General features: G+C 42.8%; 1 protein-coding gene across 20 annotated transcripts in view; it reads right to left on the bottom strand.

Annotated features, from left to right (window-relative positions):
* The window catches only part of LOC140481497 (protocadherin Fat 3-like), a 792,082-nt gene that overhangs the window by 265,941 nt on the left and 510,958 nt on the right, over positions 1–15,183 (bottom strand). The window lies entirely within an intron of this gene.

Genomic DNA, 15,183 nt, shown 5'->3' with positions numbered 1-15,183 from the left:
CTGCTATTCTACAGCAGCTCATTACCGGATTTGGAGAAAATGCCATGACATCCCAGAGACATTTGTAGGTCAAGGATTGGGAGATGCCACACAGGTCCTGAGCTTTCTTCAAAATAAGCCATAGGCACAAAAATTCAAGGCAGATGTGACCTTGATAGACACATAGCCTTTCTGAGTGCAAGTTCTGCTCCAGTGCATGACACAGTTCGGTGGTAGTGGCCTGTGTCTTTATTACTCTGTATTTGCACTGGGTTTCCAAAAACAGTAGAAAATGACAGTGAGGTCTGTCACGCTCTCCGTTCAGAGGCTGTGCAGCAGCCACTGGAGGGTGATGGTCTTGGTGACAAGTTCATATTGTCCTCTCCTTCAACACTGTTTTTGTATTTGAATAATGCCCCAAGAACTCTAGGCACAGTGACCTCCATGTGAGCATATATTCTATGAGGAATGAAACAAAGATAATATTTTACTAACAGTTTTCCTGACCCACCATACCTATTACAATGAAGCATCATGTTATTACCCTAACTGTGTCATGGAGGCTTCACAAGGAGGTCAATATCATGCTTTGATAGGGAGCTTTCAGTTATGCAAAATCATCCAAATGTATTTTAAGCAGGCAAAATATTTATACTACATTGGGGAAGCAGAATTCTGGCAGAAAACCACCATGATAGCCCTCTGTCACAAAGCCATCCCTAAACATCATTGCATACTTGCCAGTCAGCATGTGAATGTCGAAATTTGAACGTGGACTTTCAGCATTAGCTGTGCAATCTGTTCCAGAAATGCCAAGTCGAGGTAACACTTTTCAGTTAGTGTCTGATTACATTTGCTTCTTAACATGATAATGAGACAATTAGTACAAACAACGTAACAGTCATGATTGCTCGAGGCCATTATTTGTAATGTTCATTCTTGGACAATGAATGATCAGCTGTTAAGCGCTACTTGATGTCACGTGAGTGGCAATACTGCGTATAGCCCTCATGATTTAAATGAAGGACCCAACTTCCTATTACTTCTCTGTTAATGCTTGAAGTGGGTGATTTTCAAGCAGGCTGGGTTTCAGTTCAAGGACTTTTACATTTTTAACATCCACCTGACAAAAACTGACAAGTTTTAGGAATAAAATCTACTCCCCTGCTCTGAACAAGTCCAGAAAAAGAAATTTAAGTTTGAATTAATTATTCTATGCTAAATCAGGCACCAAAAAAAAAGAGGGAAATTGAGGTGGGATAAATATAAAGAGACATAACAGAGAAAAAAGGATTTTTCTAAAAACTTCCAAAAATTAATTAAAATCCAATGGAAAGAAACTGTACACCAGAAAACTGTCTGACAATAATCAAACATACTATAGCTCTTTACAGAAGGAAATTATCACATTTACCTAATTAGAAGCAGAATCCCTACACAGTTAGAGTTAGAATCCCTACAGTGAGAGAACAGGCCCTTCAGCCCAACAAGTCCACACCAACACTCCGAAGAGTAATCCATCCAGACCCACTCCCCTATCCTATATTTTACCCCAGACTAATGCACCTAACCTACACATTCCTGAATGCTTTAGGCAATTTAGCATGGCCAATTAACCTAACCTGCACATCTTTGGATGGAGGAGGAAACAGGAGCACCCAGAGGAAATCCACGCAGACACGGGGAGAATGTGCAAACTCCCGACAGACAGTTGCCCAAATCGGAAATCGAACCTGGTCCTTGGTGATGTGAGGCAGCTGTGCTAACTTCTGAGCCACCATGCTGCCCCAAATCTGGTCTAAATGTGACATCAGACCCACAGCAAGTTGACTTTTAACTGCCCTCTGGGCAATTAGGAATGGACAACAAATGCTGGTCTAACAAGTGATGTCAATGTCCAGTGAATGAATAAAAAAGAAAAATGTATTAAGAATTAACTTCGGCTGGAATAAACAATACTAAAATTTTTCTGATATATTTAGTTAGTTTCATAGTACGTATCCATGAAAATTCACAACTTCATTTATTTGAAGCCCTTGCATGTTACTGTTCAAAGTTCTGGAGAAATGGGCCATCTTTGACGTTGTCCTCTGTATTTGGTATATTTAACTATGTGTAAACTGAATGATGAAATTTGCTGTCTAATTAATCCCTCAATAATACTGAACGTCAACAGCCTCACTGTTACTTCTACTACCAATCTAGTCCATTTTATATTTTAATGAAAATAATTGCAGAAGGTAGATTAATCTACTTAACTTATTGGAGCCACAGTGCATATACATGCAGTGATTATCAGGTTTTCTATCGCACAATACTAAACAATCATCTAAATTTATCAAGAAACATTCCTTTGTTTGAAGCAAATAGCTGACATAACTAAATTGAAAAAAAAATCAAGAGATTCCAGACTACTTAGCATAATGTTCTACTCTGAACCATTTTTAGCCCCTTCATAAATAACCCTCCTTCCATCATAATTTCAGAAATTAGGATGTTTGCTTATATATCATTCATAATTCCTTAGATACTGTTATGTACTGTGCTTGCATGCAGCAAGATTGGGCCAACATTCAGGCTTGATCTAATAAATGGCAAATAATATTCATGGCCACACATGTGCCAGGTACTGACCATCATGAACAAGAGAAAAAATAATCCTCCGCCCTTGTCATTAAATGACGTCATTTTAACTGAATCCCACAAGCTATCAATATCCAAAGAGTTATCACTAACCAGAAATTTAACTGAATGAGCTGTTTACGTACTGCTGTGGGATCAGATTAGAGGCCAGAAATTTGCTTGAGGGAAACTCACCAATCTCCCCAAATTCTGAATACTGTACAAGATTTTGATAGTATACCCTCCTCCTTTCCTGAATGAATGCAGCACCTACAGTATGTTTGATGCTAACTAGGACAATGTATCTCACATAACTCAAGCCATTATTTTGAAAGTCACTTTCTCTACCACTGGTACCCAGTGGCAGGGTGCACTATTGCATAAGATGAATTGCAGCAACTTGCAAAGCTCCACTGACAACAATTTGCCAAAGCTCCTTTGATAGCACATTCCATAAATGTGATCTCTATCGCCTAACAGCATGCAAACTCAAATTCCTGCAAATGCCCCTCCAAATCACATCCATCATGACTTGGAATGCATCACTGTTACTTTACTATTACTGGGTTAAATTCCTAGAACTCCACTCCTAATATTTTTGGGGATGCACCATCACCATAAGAACTGCAGTGGTTTATCATTACCACCTTCTCAAGGACGATTAAAATATACTTTAGAATGGGGCACTATATAATTCTAAGCTATTCACAGATCAGGTTAACAAATATTTACAGTTCCTGACATATGAATTTTGCCATTTCGAAACATTTTTATTTGAGTTTATTTATTCTTTAAATCATATATTAACATCTGTTGCATATTTACAAAGACTGGAGTTTTAAACTAAAGTTCTGTGAAAGGCATGTTAATGGTTTTTTTTGGATTTTTACCTTCCTATAAGGAAAACAATAGTCTTTTGAAGTTAAAACCAGAAGGCAAATTGTTCCAAGTTTAAACTAATTTCTCCTCTAAGGACAGATTAAAATGCATGACAGAGGAATGAAAGCAGATTACATAACCTGTCTTATAGGAGCATCATGCACTGTAAAGTGTGCAAAAACTTCTTATATACTAGGACTAGGAACTAAAACATGTGATTTAAAATCATTTGGTAACGTGCCATAATTCTTAAAGTAAAATGGCTTCTCTTAATTTCACCAACAAATATGCGATAAACTGGAGTCGCTTAGTTTATAATAATGACTGAAATTTCAAGTAAAATTACCATGAATACAAACTTATTACAACAGGGACTAGGAATGTTCTTACTGCTTTAAAAATAATCGAAACTTTCCATCACCATACCAAATTCTGATCTACAATGTTTGATCAATCAATCTTACTAGTCTAATACTTCACTAAAGCAGTACAGCTGAGATCAGCAAATTAAGAATGTCATGGATAGAATTTGTCTCCAAAACGAGTGCAGCTATGTGAGGCTATACTATGCTATGACATTGTGCAGACTGTGTTTCGAACAGAAATAATTTAGAGGAAATTTCCACAATGACAAAATGAAACTACTGAAGTAGAAAGCAGTTGTAAACGATTGATTAAAATTCATTAAAAGAACTGTTAAAAATTTGGCCCACATAACAGAAAAAAAAACTGCAATGACATATAAAAAGAATCCATGCAAGCTTTATATTTCCTGTTAAAGACTTTATCCTTAATTGTGAAGGAAAAAAAAAATCATGATTTCAACATGGGTCTGAAAACTATTGTATTGCCACTATTTTATGTGACTCAAAGATTTGACAGAGCACTTCACTGATAAAAGACTACAGTCAATAAGACGACTATGTTAGCTATTATCAGATCACAGCTTGTGACTTGAGAAACCTTGATAATTATTACTTTTATGAGCTGTCCAGCACCACTTGCAACATAAAGATGCAACAAAACCAAACACTAAGCTAAGATCTCCTGGATCAACAAACAATACAAGTCATCTGTTACAAACATCAGCATCAACAACAGTTAACCAAAAGTAGTACAAAATGTTCAGTTACAATATGTATTACAAAGCTAGAAAATAAGTCAAAATTCTCTTCTCTAGTCACCAAAAACTCACCTGTGAGAAAAAAAAAGATTTGAACAGAACATAGTTACCAAATATCTCTATATAATGAAATAATGGCTTGAGTGATTTTCGCAAATCACTTTCTTCTTGGTATTTATTTATCCTAAAGCTACTATTAATGGTGAAGCTATGGTGAAACATAAAATAATGTGGACTAAACACAATAACTTTAAATAATTAAACTATTGATGGAAGATCAAATTGTTTAATCATATTTGTGTGGCAATATTCACAAATATGCAGTACGCTTTGTGCATAAGAAAGCAGATCCAGCATATTCAAAATAGGTTACAATATTAAAGTACTGATTCATAACTGCAGCCTGTTGTTTTTTCCAGAGGCTGGAGACACAGGAAAAAACTTTTCTTTCTCATTCCCAAAGGCAGTACTGCGCGTTTGCTGGTATGTCCAAAGGTAGTACTGTGTTTGGCAACAACATAAACTGGTCAAGCCAGGGCTGTCATTTTGTCAGGTTGCGAGATGGTTCATGAGCTCAGTTCACTGGTGGAAGCAACAGATTCATTATTAATTTGCATGTATGCTTCCTTATCACTGAGAAAGATATGGCCTCAAATTTTAATTGAGGATGGTGCAACCACTAAACATACAGTAGTAATACTTCAGAGCATTGATTCCAGCATGCAAGCTTAATCACTATTTCCTGATTTATCAACTGCTTCTATTATTCTCACCGCCTATACTGGATTTTCACTCTATGACTTGAATTCTGAATTTAAATCTTTGAATTTTATATGTCTTGGTGGCCTTTGCGCCCCTAGAGGGGACAGGGTGGAAGGGCTGTTCCAAGGCTTTGCAAGGAAGCCTTGTTCAGCAAACAAGAACAATCCAGAATTTCCTGCAGGACTGTAAGGGCTAGTCTGAGTCATCAGTCATCACAACTCCTGGTGCGATGGATAGAATACTTAGTGGAGAAAGGGTGGCGTGAACCATAAGATTGTGGACATAGAGATGCCAAAGAATGATCAGAAGGAAGCATAGCATGATATTAGAAACAAAAAGGGTGACAGAAGCTGCTGGGGAAGTTTTGAGAATAAATGGCAAGATTTATTTATGTTGTTTATATCATAAAACTGTAGGAAACAGCATTAGATGCCCATATGCCTGGGCTTTAACAAGTGTGATCATTTTTGAAAGCTTAAGACCCCTTCCACAAATTTAACAAGCTGTGATCATTTTAAAACGTTTTCCTGCTTAAGCACGAACATCCATCACCAGGACTGTCCAAATGGTTTAACTTGATGCCCAATGCTGCCCTGCTGCAATTTCTAGTCCTTCAAGCCTCAGTCCAGCTGTGGAATTGCTTGTAGTCAGCTTTGCTCACAATCATTATTGGAACCCTCTCTGTTTCCACCCCCCCAAATCACTATCTCTTATAGCCTTCAAATCCTTGAAGGAGTCATGAATTCATTTGTTGATAACATATGGGACAGTTTACATTATAAAGTGCTCACTCTCTGGGCGGAGCAGGAAATGGCTGTCTGGTGGTGTTTTTTTAAAGTCACGGTATAGTCCAGTTATTGTTTTTTTAACGGCTAATATTTAAAGTTTTTTTTAAGCGCCTAGCGGACCCGGAAGCTGGTGTCGCGCTAGCTTACCTGGGAAGGTTTTTTTTCTTATAAAAGCACGCAGGCGAGGAACCCGAGGCACTACAGGGGTAGAGCCTCCCACCCGCCCTCCTCCTCTAACCTAATAACACGACCCGTTGTGATAAGCAGGTAAGTGCTGCATTTTGCTTGTTTGTTTCTTTAGATCTAGTTTTTAAAGTTTCTCTTTTAGAGGGATGGCAGCGAAGGCAGTGTAATGTTCCTCTTGCAACATGTATGAGGTGAGGGAAGCCATTAGCGTTCCTCCTGATTACACTTGCAAGAAGTGCACCCATCTCCAGCTCCTCCAAGACCGTGTTAGGGAACTGGAGCTGGAGTTGGATGAACTGCGGATCATTCGGGAGGCAGAGGTGGTCATAGATCAGAGCTTTAGGGAAGTAGTTACTCCGAAAGTTATAGAGAGATGGGTGACAGTGAGGGGGAGTGGGAGGAAGCAGCCAGTGCAGGGACCCCCTGCGGTCATTCCCCTCAAGAACAAGTATACCGTTTTGGATACTTGTGGGGGGGATGACTTACCAGGGGTAAGCAACGAGGTTCAGGCCTCTGGCACGGAGCCTGTCCCCGTTGCTCAGAGGGAAGGGTGGTGAAAGGTAGAGCGATAGTTATTGGGGACTCAATAGTGAGGGGCACAGATAGGCAGTTTTGCAGGGGCGACAGAGACTCACGATTGGTATGTTGCCTCCCAGGTGCAAGGGTACGTGATGTCTCTGATCGTGTTTTCCGGGTCCTCAAGGGGGAGGCGGTGCAGCCCCAGATCGTGGTCCACATTGGCACCAACGACATAGGTAGGAAGAGGGCTGAGGATGTTAGACAGGCTTTCAGGGAGCTAGGTTGGAAGCTCAGAGCTAGAACGAACAGAGTCGTTGTCTCTGATTTGTTACCCGTGCCACGTGACAGAGAGTCGAGGAATAGGGAGAGAGAACAGTTAAATGCGTGGCTACAGGGATGGTGCAGGAGGGAGGGATTCCGGTTTCTGGACAACTGGGGTTCTTTCTGGGGAAGGTGGGACCTCTATAAACAGGATGGTCTACACCTGAACCTGAGGGGCACCAGTATCCTTGGGGGGAGGTTTGCTAGTGCTCTTTGGGAGGGTTTAAACTAACTCTGCAGGGGCATGGGAACCTGGACTGTAGCATTAGGGTACAGGACCTTGAGTGTAGGGAGGTTAGGAACATGGCATCGATCTCGAAGGAGGGTGCCTGTAATCAGGAAGGTGGCTTGAAGTGTGTATACTTCAATGCCAGAAGTGTAAGAAATAAGGTAGGTGAGCTTGCAGCATGGGTTGGTACCTGGGACTTCGATGTTGTGGCCATTACAGAGACGTGGGTAGAACAGGGACAGGAATGGCTGTTGCAGGTTCCAGGGTTTAAATGTTTTAGTAGAGTCAGAGATGGGGGTAAAAGAGGGGGAGGTGTGGCATTGCTTGTCAAGGATAGTATTACAGCAGTAGAAAGGGTGATGGAGGAAGACTTGCCATCTGAGGTAGTTTGGGCGGAGGTTAGAAATAGGAAAGGTGAGGTCACCCTGTTAGGAGTTTTCTACAGGCCTCCTAATAGTCCGAGAGAAGTAGAGGAAAGTATTGAGAGGATGATTCAGGAGAAGAGTGAAAGTAGCAGGGTGGTTATTATGGGGGACTTTAACTTCCCAGATATTGACTGGGAAAGCTATAGCTCGAGTTTGTTAGATGGGTCAGTGTTTGTCCAATATGTGCAGGAGTTTTTCCTGACATAATATGTAGACAGGCCAACAAGAGGTGAGGCTATACTGGATTTGGTTCTAGGTAATGAACCAGGCCAGGTGTTAGACTTGGAGGTAGGTGAGCACTTTGGGGGCAGTGACCACAACTCGGTGACTTTTACTCTAGTGATGGAGACGGATAAGTGTGCACTGCAGGGCAACAGTTATAGCTGGGGGCAGGGAAATTATGATGCGGTGAGGCATGACTTAGGATGCGTGGATTGGAAAAATAGGCTTCAAGGGAAGAATACAAATGATATGTGGAGATTGTTCAAGGAACAGCTAATGGGTGTCCTTGATAAGTATGTACCAGTCAGGCAGGGAGTAAAGGGTCTTGTGAGGGAGCCGTGGTTTAATAAGGAATTGGAATCTCTTGTGAAAGGGAAGAGGGCGGCCTATGTAAAGATGAGGCGTGAAGGTTCAGTTGGGGCGATTGAGAGTTATAAGGTAGCCAGGAAGGATCTAAAGAGAGAGCTAAGAGCAGCGAGAAGGGGACATGAAAAGTCCTTAGTTGGTAGGATTAGGGAAAACCCAAAGGTTTTCTGTAGGTATGTCAGGAATAAAAGGAGGACTAGGGTAGGAATAGGTCCAGTCAAGGATAGTAGTGGGAAGTTGTGTGTGGAGGCGGAGGAGATCGGTGAGACACTAAATCAATACTTTTCGTCAGTATTCACTCAGGAACAGGACATTGTTGCTGATGTGAATATTGAGTCACAAGTGATTAGAATGGATGGCCTTGAGGTACATAGGGAAGAGGTCTGGGGAATACTGGAAAGGAAGAAAATAGATAAGTCCCCTGGGCCTGATGGCATTTATCCTAGGATCCTCTGGGAAGCTAGGGAAGAGATAGCGGAGCCATTGGCCTTGATTTTTATATTGTCGTTGTCTATGGGAATAGTGCCAGAAGACTGGAGGATAGCGAATGTGGTCCCCTTGTTCAAGATGGGGAGCAGGGATAGCCCGAGTAACTATATTCAGTGTGTCTCACTTCTGTTGTGGGCAAAGTCTTAAAGAGAATTGTAAGGGATAGGATTTATGAACATCTGGATAGGAATAATGTGATCAAGGATAGTCAGCATGGTTTTGTGAAGGGCAGGTCATGCCTCACAAACCTTATTGAATTCTTTGAGAAGGTGACCAAGGAAGTGGACGAGGGTAAAGCAGTAGATGTGGTGTATATGGATTTTAGCAAGGTGTTCGATAAGGTACCCCATGGCAGGTTAATGCAAAAACTACGGAGGTATGGCATTGAGGGTGCATTAGAGGTTTGGATTAGGAATTGGCTGGCTGGAAGGAGACAGAGGGTAGTAGTTGATGGTATAGGTTCATCTTGGAGCGCACTTACTAGCGGTGTTCCACAAGGATCTGTTTTGGGACCATTGCTGTTTGTCATTTTTATAAATGACCTGGAGGAGGGGCTTGAAGGCTGGGTGAGCAAGTTTGCAGATGACACGAAAGTCGGTGGAGTTGTGGACAGCGAAGAAGGATGTGGCAGGTTACAGCGCGATATAGATAAGTTGCAGAGCTGGGCAGTAAGGTGGCAAATGGAATTCAATGTAGCTAAGTGTGAAGTCATTCACTTTGGTAGGAGTAACAAGAAAATGGATTACTGGGCTAATGGTAGACTACTTGGTAGTGTGGATGAGCAAAGGGATCTTGGTGTCCATGTACACAGATCGTTGAAAGTTGCCACCCAGGTAAATAGTGCTGTGAAGAAGGCATATGGTGTACTGGGCTTTGTTGGTAGAGGAATTGAGTTCCGGAGTCCTGAGGTCATGTTGCAGTTGTTAGTCTTACTTCTGTGGTAGGCAAAGTAATGTTAGTCTTACTTCTGTGGTAGGCAAAGTAATGGAAAGGGTACTGAGGGATAGGATTTACGAGTATCTGGAAAGACACTGCTTGATTAGGGACAGCCAGCACGGATTTGTGAAGGGTAGGTCTTGCCTTACAAGTCTTATTGAATTCTTCGAGGAGGTGACCAAGCATGTGGATGAGGGTAGAGCAGTGGATGTAGTGTACATGGATTTTAGTAAGGCATTTGATAAGGTTCCCCATGGTAGGCTTATGTGGAAAGTCAGGAGGCATGGGATAGAGGGAAATTTGGCCAATTAGATAGAAAACTGGCTAACCGGTCGAAGTCAGAGAGTGGTGGTAGATGGTAAATATTCAGCATGGAGTCCAGTTACAAGTGGAGTTCCGCAGGGATCAGTTCTGGGTCCTCTGCTGTTTGTAATTTTTATTAATGACTTAGATGAGGGAGTCGAAGGGTGGGTCAGTAAATTTGCAGATGATACAAAGATAGGTGGAGTTGTGGACAGTGAGGAGGGCTGTTGTCGGCTGCAGAGGGACTTAGATATGATGCAGAGCTGGGCTGAGGAGTGGCAGATGGAGTTCAACCCTGCCAAGTGTGAGGTTGTCCATTTTGGAAGAACAAATAAGAATGCGGAATACAGGGTTAATGGTAGGGTTCTTGGTCAGGTGGAGGAACAGAGGGATCTTGGGGTCTATGTACATAGATCTTTGAAGGTTGCCACTCAGGTGGATAGAGTTTGTAAGAAGGCCTATGGAGTATTATCGTTCATTAGCAGAGGGATTGAATTCAAGAGTCGTGAGGTGATGTTGCAGCTGTACAGGACTTTGGCTAGGCCACATTTGGAGTACTGTGTGCAGTTCTGGTCGCCTCACTTTAGGAAAGATGTGGAAGCTTTGGAGAGGGTGCAGAGAAGATTTACCAGGATGTTGCCTGGAATGGAGAGTAGGTCGTACGAGGATAGGTTGAGAGTTCTCGGCCTTTTCTCGTTGGAACGGCGAAGGATGAGGGGTGACTTGATAGAGGTTTATAAGATGATCAGAGGAATAGATAGAGTAGACAGTCAGAAACTTTTTCCCCGGGTACAACAGAGTGTTACAAGGGGACATAAATTTAAGGTGAAGGGTGGAAGGTATAGGGGAGATGTCAGGGGTGGGTTCTTTACCCAGAGAGTGGTGGGGGCATGGAATGCGCTGCCCGAGGGAGTGGTAGAGTCAGATTCATTGGCGACCTTTAAGCGGCATTTGGATAGGTACATGGATGGGTGCTTAATCTAGGATAGAAGTTCGGCACAACATCGTGGGCCGAAGGGCCTGTTCTGTGCTGTATTGTTCTATGTTCTATGTTCTATGTTCTAAGACTCTGGTGCGGCCTCATCTGCAGTATTGTGTGCAGTTTTGGTCGCCATACTATAGGAAGGATGTGGAGGCATTGGAACGAGTGCAGAGGAGGTTTACCAGGATGTTGCCTGGGATGGTAGGAAGATCGTATGAGGAAAGGCTGAGGCACTTGGGGCTTTTCTCATTGGAGAAAAGAAGGTTTAGGGGAGATTAGATAGAGGTGTACAAGATGATTAGGGGTTTAGATAGGGTTGACAGTGAGAACCTTTTTCCGCGTATGGAGTCAGCTGTTACAGGGGACACAGCTTTAAATTAAGGGGTGGTCGGTATAGGACAGATGTTAGGGGTAGATTTTTTACTCAGCGGGTTGTGAGTTCATGGAATGCCCTGCCAGTATCAGTGGTGGATTCTCCCTCTTTATGGTCATTCAAGCGGGCATTGGACAAGCATGTGGAGGTTATTAGGCTAGTGTAGGTTAGTGTAGGCTTTGGTCGGCGCAACATCGAGGGCCGAAGGGCTTGTACTGCGCTGTATTGTTCTATGTTCTATGTTCTATGAAAGGGCGTAAGAACACATGATTACTAGGAGACAACCTGATGAAGGAGTGGCGCTCAGAAAGCTAGTGCTTCCAAATAAACCTGTTGAACTATAACCTGGTGTTGTGTGATTTTTAACTTTGTACACCCCAGTCCAACAGCAGCATCTCCAAATCAAGGATATGTAAAAGTGACCACTGCACTGCTTTTGTGGAGATGAAGTCCTGGCATCACATTGAGAATAACCTTTATCATGTTGCGTGGCACTATCACCTTGCTAAATGGGACAGACTTCAAAGCAATCTAGCAGCTCAAGATTGGGCAACCACAAGGCACCGTGGGCCATCAACAGCAGAACTGTACTCTAGCACAATCTGCAACCTCATGGAGTGGCATATCCCCCCATTCACCCATTACCATCAAGCCAGTGGATGAACCCTGGTTCAAATGGAGAGTGTAAGAGGGCATGCCAGGAGCAGCATCAGGCATACCTAAAAATGTCAACCTGGTGAAGCTATCAAACAGGACTACTTGCATGCCAAAAAGCATAAACAACAAATGATAGACAGAGCTAAGCAATCCCACAAGCAACAGATCAGATCTAAGCTTTGCAGTCCTTTCACATCCAGTCGCGAATGGTGGTTGACAATTAAACAACGCACTGGAGGAGGAGTCTCCACAAGTATCTCCATCCTCAAATAATGGAGGAGCCCAGCACATCTGTGCAAAAGATAAGGCTGATGTATTTGTACCCATTTTCAGTCAGAAGTGCCAAATGGATGATCCATCTTGGGCTCCTCCAGTGGTCCCCAGCATCACAGATATCAGTCTCTAGCCAATTTAAATCACTCCACGTGATGTTAAGAAATGGCTGGAGGCACTAGATTCTACAAAAGGCAATGGGCCCTGATAACATTCCAGCAACAGTACTGAAGACTTGTACTCCAGAACTTGTTGCTCCAGAACTTGCTACTCCCCTAGCCAAGCTCTTCCAGTACAGTTACAAAACTGGCATCTACCCGACAATGTGGAAAATCACCTGGGTACGTCCTGTAAATAAAAAGCAGGACAAATCTATCCCGGCCAGTTACTGTTCAATCAGTCTACTCTCCATCATCAGTAAAGTGATAGGAGGGGTCATGAACAGTGCTATCAAGCAGCACCTATTCAGCAACGACCTGCTCTGTGACGTCCAGTTTGGGATTTGCCAGGGTCACTCAGCTCCTGACCTCATTATAGCCTTGGTTCAAACATCGACAAAACAGCTGATTTCCAGAGGTGAGGGGAGAGTGACAGTCCTTGTCATCAAGGCCACATTTCACTGAGTATGACATCAAGGAGCCTTGCAAAACTGGAACCAATGGGTATCGGGAGCAAACAGTTCGCTGGTTAGTCATACCTAGCACAAAGGTAGGTGGTTGTGGTTGTAAAGGGTCAGTCATCTCAGTTCCAGGACATCTCTGCAGGAGTCCCTCAGGGTAGTATCCTAGGCCCAACAATCTTCAGCTGCTTCGTCAATGACCTTCCCTCTGTTGTAAGGTCAGAAGCGGGGATGTTCGTCGACAATTGCACAGTATTCAGCACCATTCGTGATACTGAAGCAGTCCGTGCTCAAATGCAACTTGGGCTGACAAGTGGCAACAAACATTTGCACAACACAAATGCCAGAAAATGACCATCACCAATAAGAGACACTCTAACCACTGCCTCTTGACACTACCATCACTGAATCCCCCCACTGTTAACATCCTTGGATGGTGGGGGGGGGGGTTACCATTGACCAGAAACTCAACAGAACTCACCACATAAACTCAGTGGCTACAAGAGCAGGTCAGAGACTGGGGATACTGCGGTGAGTAATTCTATTCCTGACACACCCCAAAGTCCATCCAACTTCTACAAGGCACAAGTCAGGAGTGTGATGGAATACTCCCACTTGCCTGGATGGGTGCAGCTCCAACAACACTCAAGAAGCTTGACACCATCCAGGACAAAGCAACCTGCATGATAAGCACCACATCTCCAAACATTAATCCCTCCAACACTGGCACTCAGCAGTGTGCACTATCTACAAGATGCACTGCAGAAATTCACCAAAGATCCTTAGACAGCACCTTCCAAACCCATGACCACTTCCACTTAGAAGGACAAGGGCAGCAGGTACTTGGGAATAACATCACTTCCAAGTTCCCCTCTAAGCCACTCACCACCCTGACCTGGAAATATAAGCTGTTCCTTCACAGTTGTTGGGTCAAAATGCTGGAATTCCCTCCCTACCGGCATTGTGGGTCAACCCACTGCAAGGGAACTGTAAGGTGATTCAAGCGGGATTCTGGGTAATCCAAGATGGAGGATGGGAAAAATTTCTGGCTGTAACAGCTGCTCTTTTTTTGAGGTATTTTCCTCAAATTCCAGGAGCAGCAATTACTGTTTTATACTCTGTTGCATTGTTTTGGAACTTTGGGAACAAAAAGTTAAAACATCAGTAGTTTTAAAAGGGAGAAGAACAGACAAAGGAATCACATGGTGAGGTCAGTGAGAGAGAGAGAGAGAGAGAGAAAGCTGACACCAGAGTGAACCTGCACAGTTACTGCTTTTGCTGTTTGAATTCATGTATCACTGGACATCGGAGTGCGTCTTGGAAAATTAGCAAACAGTGAAATTCACAACTGATCTCGGAGGAACTATTTGGGCGAAGTTCACAGCAAAGAATCAGATAAGTTAATTGTTTTAAGTGGCCTACAGAAAGTGTGCAGTATTGAGTGGAGTGAGTTCATTCTTGATTATATGTTTTTTGAGATAAGTCTCTTGATTAAACTTAAAATGTAAGCGGTAACTATTAATCTAACCTGGGGCAATGTTTTGTAGAGGAACAAGACGGTGTTATTTTCTGGATCTGTAGATTGTGAAGGAGCAAAAATGACCTTTAGTAGAGTGATATGTACTTATTGTCAGATGTGGGAGTTTAAAGAGAGTTTAAGGGTTACTGCGGATTATATCTGCAATTAATGCTGTTGGTTTCGAATTTTATCAGATCGAACGGATCGGTTGGAGAGACAGTTAGAAGCAATGAGGAATTTGCAACAGCAACAGTATGTGATGGATGGCAGATATAGAAAGGGGGGGTGGGGGAGAGGGGAGTCTCAGATAGTCACATAGATGGGTTAATTCCAGGAAAGGTAAGAAAGGGAGGCACCAGTGCAGGTGTGTTCTGTGGCTATAGCCATTTCAAACAGGTATGCTGTTCTGGAAAATGTAGGGGGTGACGGATTCTAAGGGGAATGTAGCACGAACAGCCAAGTTTCTGGTATTGACACTTCCTCTAATACAATGAGTGATTTGTCGGGTTCCAAGAGATCAATTGTGTTAGGGGATCTCTAGTACGAGGTACAGACAGACTTTTCTGTGGCCAGCAGCAAAAAGTCAGAATAGTGTGTTGCTTCCCTGGTGC

This window comes from Chiloscyllium punctatum, chromosome 9 (assembly GCF_047496795.1).
Source record: "Chiloscyllium punctatum isolate Juve2018m chromosome 9, sChiPun1.3, whole genome shotgun sequence".
NCBI classification, from domain to species: Eukaryota; Metazoa; Chordata; class Chondrichthyes; order Orectolobiformes; family Hemiscylliidae; genus Chiloscyllium; species Chiloscyllium punctatum.
Note: the sequence above shows the minus strand (reverse complement) of the source record. Positions and strands in the feature narration are given on the sequence as shown.